Source organism: Balaenoptera physalus (genome assembly GCF_965194825.1).
Source record: "Balaenoptera physalus genome assembly, chromosome: 14".
NCBI lineage: Eukaryota > Metazoa > Chordata > Mammalia > Artiodactyla > Balaenopteridae > Balaenoptera > Balaenoptera physalus.
In genome coordinates this window covers 40,500,408-40,505,442 of record NC_138893.1, presented here as the reverse complement: position 1 = coordinate 40,505,442, position 5,035 = coordinate 40,500,408, and positions in this window count along the sequence as shown.

The following is a 5,035-nucleotide window of genomic DNA, read 5'->3' as shown; positions in this document are numbered from 1 at the left end:
AATGGTGATAAGATGATAGCAATACTGCCATTTATTGAACACTTACTGGGTGCCCAGTGCTTTATCTGCCTTCTCTCATTTCGTCCTTACAACACTCCTTGGAGGCAGGTGTTGGGATTACCGCCTTTTTCCAAATGAGGGAAGCGGGGGAAAGAGAGGTTAAGAAACTGATCTGCAGACACATAGCTGGTCTCTCTCATTTTTGTGCCCTGGCTCTAACCACCACACACACCTTCCTACCACCATGCCCCCTCCCCATCACTACTGAAACAGTGACATCACGCTCAGGTACCAAGGCTGGGATGCTTTCTCCCAGTCCAGATGAGACTCAGACAGCAATCATTGCATTTTATGTCATCATCTAACAAAAAGTCAATTAGCTGAATTCTGGACACCAGACAGTGGAAATTCAGCGACAGATAATCCAGAGACGGGTCCCTGCCCTCCCAGCACTTCCAGTGTAGTGGGAGACACAAGCATTCAACAAGAAATAATGATGGGATTGTGAAAGCAAATAGCTGATAGTTTCAAAGTGCTTAGGAAATGATGATGCAAGGGATTTTTTTTTTTCCCAAGCCCTTTCGAATTCCCAAGACCCTTTCTGGGAGTCAGTGAGTGAAAACCATTTTTGTAACAATACTAAGGCATTAAGTGCCTTTTTCACTGAGCTGGCATTTGCACTAATAGTGCAAAAACAATGGTGGGTAAAACTGCTGGTGTCTCAGCAAAAATCAAGGCAGGGGCTTCCCTGGTGGCGCGGTGGTTGAGAATCTGCCTGCTAATTCAGGGGACACGGGTTCGAGCCCTGGTCTGGGAAGATCCCACATGCCGCGGAGCAACTAGGCCTGTGAGCCACAACTACTGAGCCTGCGCGTCTGGAGCCTGTGCCCCGCAACAAGAGAGGCCGTGATAGTGAGAGGCCCGTGCACTGCGATGAAGAGTGGCCCCCCACTTGCCACAACTAGAGAAAGCCCTCGCACAGAAATGAAGACCCAACACAGTCAAAAATATATATATATAAATAAATAAATAAATAAAAGATTACTATTAGGAAAAAAAAAAGAATCAAGGCAGTAGCACTGAAAGTCTTTGTAATTGTCAATGCAGTACACTCCCAGCTTTGAAAAAAGCCATTTTCACTAAAGAATATCCTTGATGAAGCAGTAAAAATTATTAATTTATGTAAATCCCAACCCTTGAGTACATAACTTTTCAATATTAAATTAATATTGCACATAACAGAACGGGAAGCATGCATAAAACACTTCTGCTACATACCAAAGTGTAATGATTGTCTTGAGAAAAAGCACTCAGAAGGTTGTTTAAACTAAGCGATAAACTAGCCACTTTTTCAGGGAAGAGCACTTTTACTTGAATGAACAATTAGCAGACAAACTGTGGTTATTCAGACTTGGATCTTTGGCAGCCATTTTGTCTAAAACAAACTAAGTGAGCTTGTCACTACAAGAAAATAACTGATGGTATTTGTTGCCAATGATAAAAGCTGAACTTCTGCTAGAAAAGTAGAATTTCCAAAATCTGCTATCCACCACCATGATCTTAACAGCTTCTCAATACTCACTGAATTTTCGGAAGAGATGTTGGTGATCTTAATAAATGTGATATTTTAAATACTTATAATGAACATGTCAACCTTTGGAAAATCTGCAAAACTCAATGAACTAGTATTTTCTAAAAGACGAATGCAAAATGTTATAAATCATGCAAAGGTAAAAGATTTATTAAAGTGTAAGATAGACCAATGAATTTAGTGTTGCAGAGTACAAAAGTTTCATTGATAGGTTTCAGATTCCGTGTCGCTACTAACTTGTAAGAAATGACCATTTGTTGAGTTTTGGTGTTATATCAGAAAAGAATTTCCATAATTATCTAAAGAGTCTATTAAAACACTCTTCTCTTTTCTAACTATAAATCTGTATGAAGTCAGATTTTCTTCTTATACATGAACCAAAACAACATATCACAAAAGATTGAATGCAAAAGTAGATATGAGAATGCAGCTTTCTTCTATGAAGCTAGATATTAAAGAGATTTGTGACAATCTGAAACAGCACTGCTATGAAATTGTTTTCTTTTGGAAACTATAGTTATTTTTCATTTAAAAATACGCTATTTAGGCTAACATTTAATGTTTGTATTATTATGTTTAAATAAATTTTTAAATATTTTTAAAATTTCTCAGCTTTAATTTCTAATATGTTTAAATACTAATGGACAAAACCCACAAAACCAAAGCTCTTCAACAGTTTTTAAGAGCATAAAGGAATCCTGACTGAAAGTTTTGAGAACTGATGACTTCGATCTCTGTGCTCAATAATAAGATTATTAAAGAGACGAATAACCACTTGAATACTTAGGTATTGCCATTCCAAGGCTTCTGTGTGTTTTGTTCATTTTTCCTATTTTATTCATATAATAAATATTTATTAGCCACCAGATATGATCATTATTAGCTAGTACTTCTGTTAATAAGACCTACAGAACTTTTTTTTGAGTTTCTTTTTATTTTATTTATACAGCAGGTTCTTATTAGTTATCTGTTTTATACAAATTAGTGTATATATGTCAATCCCAATCTCCCAGTTCATCCCACCCTGCCCCCCCAGCTTTCCCCACTTGGTGTCCGTCCATACGTTTGTTCTCTACATCTGTAAGACCTACAGAACTTTTTACTTTCCTTTTCATTTTATAAATTGAATTGAATTAATAAGCACTTGAGTTAATGCAGACCCCAGAGCCCCACAGCATGGGGTCATAGCTAGGCTTTCATTATTAGCTGTGAGATGCAGGCAATATTCTTAACCTCTCTGTGTCTCAATAGCCTCACTTGTACGTTGGAGATAACCGTGCATACCCACCTCACAGGGCTGTTGCAAAGAATAAATTTGTCAACACATGAAAAGTGTTTATAATAGTGCTAACATCGTAAATGTGGCATAACTATCAGCTGGAATCATATTACATGTAGCTTACTGACTATCATTGTCATTCAACTTTGAAAAATCCCTTTCAACAACATGTTTACTTTGAAGATAAGGAAGCTAATCATTAAAGGGCCTGTTTGAACGTTCTGGACATAACAATCTGAACCATTTATAAACCTCTTCCGAAGGAAAGGGAAGCCAAAATTCTCTTATGCCTGATCACCGTACTTTAACCAATTTGAACTTGACTGTCTAATCTCAGCTGATTGGACCAGGGATCGGTCGCTCTCTAGGCTGGTTTGCAACCACTGAGATAGCTGGCTTGGCAAAAGAGCTCCACCAGTAAGGTACTAGCTGACCAATCATATCTTCTCCTGGGATTGACCAGGAATCTACAGAGGGGCTCAGCAAGCGGTGGAGTCGGTGGGCAGATTGTGTGTCCTGGGTACCAGAAAGAGATGCAGTAGCATTGTGCTAAGATTGACTGTGCTGGCCAGTTAGTCACCAGAACCCTTTCCAGGTCTGATAGCCACTGAAACATCCAGCCCAGGTCCCCAAGTTCTTCTGTCCCCACAAGGCCAGAGCTCACCACCCTGCACTCTGAGGCCTGAGGCTTGCCTGCTTTGGGTCAGAAGGCCTGGCCGCTCTGAAATGTGTAAAGTCTTTCTACTGAATCCTGTTCCCATTATCTCTGCAGGGTCTGCTCTTTAGATTTCAGCAGTGGAGGATCGAAAAGGGAGAATAAACCCTTTTCTGTTTGTCTGTTTGATGTTTTTTCCCACACGGTCCTCTGCCATCAAAGAAACCATCACACTGTCTGCAGTTCTTCTGCTGGGCCAGAGCCCAGGAGGTGGCAGCCAGTGGGCACTTCTAATGCAACTGGGATTGACAGGCATAACCTTACAATGTTGCCAAAGGAAGCAGAGGTGGGAGGAGGGGATGCAGGAGGGGCAGAGAATCTCAGCATTGCATCTATTTCCTGGACAGTAGTACAGAAAAATAGAGAGGATTGGGGGACCTCAGCGTATTTATAATCCACATCAACCGTTTCAATCTTCAATATGAACAACTGAGATTTTTCAGTCTTATGTAAGATATCCTTAATCACTGAAACATCCCATTTATCAACTACGTTGTTGCCTTAAATCCTTTCCTTATAGAAAATCTGCTGCCACCGTTGTGCATCAACTAGTTCTTCCAGATACATCACTGGGTTCATTAAGCAGAGCCCCTACACAGGCTCAGGAACCTTCTGTGACTCTTTCCCTGCACACAACCAGTGTAAAGGCTGGTATTCATAGAGTATGTACAGAGGAATGGATTCAAGAACGGTGTGTCGTGTCCAAAGGTGATTTCTTCTCTTGCTCTCTCTCTGCCAAAGACAGAGGCTTAAGTGGCTAAACCTGAAGGTTTTCGGGGAGTAAGATACCCAACCCTTCCTAGAATGAGATCAGGAAAGAACTTACTCTTTAACAACCCAGAATCAATGTTTCTGAAAACAGCCTTCTCTAAGGCTTACCCCTAGAGTGTTAGGACAGTCTAAGACCCAGTGCACACTCTCAGATTGCTTCCAGATAATTCTCTAATCGGGGGCCTTGAACCCAGTCCAAGGCCTTTGCTTTGTATTAGGGAGTCAGTTAACAAATATTTACTGAGCATTTATTAAAGATTTCAGGTCATGAATTGATAAGGTTGGAGATGTCTTTTAAGGAGATTGATCTGTCAGTAATTTGCCTGATTGACTGACATCAAGCTGAACACAGCTGACGCTATTCTAGCAGTTAAGTTAGGATGTTGTGAGGCATGAATAAGAATGGTGACAGGGGAAATAGAGAACAATGTAATAGTAGAATAAATCAGGTTAATAAGCAAATATAGTGTGGTAGCTGTCAAACCAGACAATGGTGGGTCACATTCAAGCACCTGCACTTACCCCAGCAAGTGACTTAATCTTCCCAGGTTTCAGTTTTCTTATCTGTAAAATGAGAATAATAAAATCCACTTAGATCAATAGATTGATAGATGATAGAAAAATAGATTGATCGATCGATAGATAGATAGATAGATAGATAAATAGATAGATAGATAGT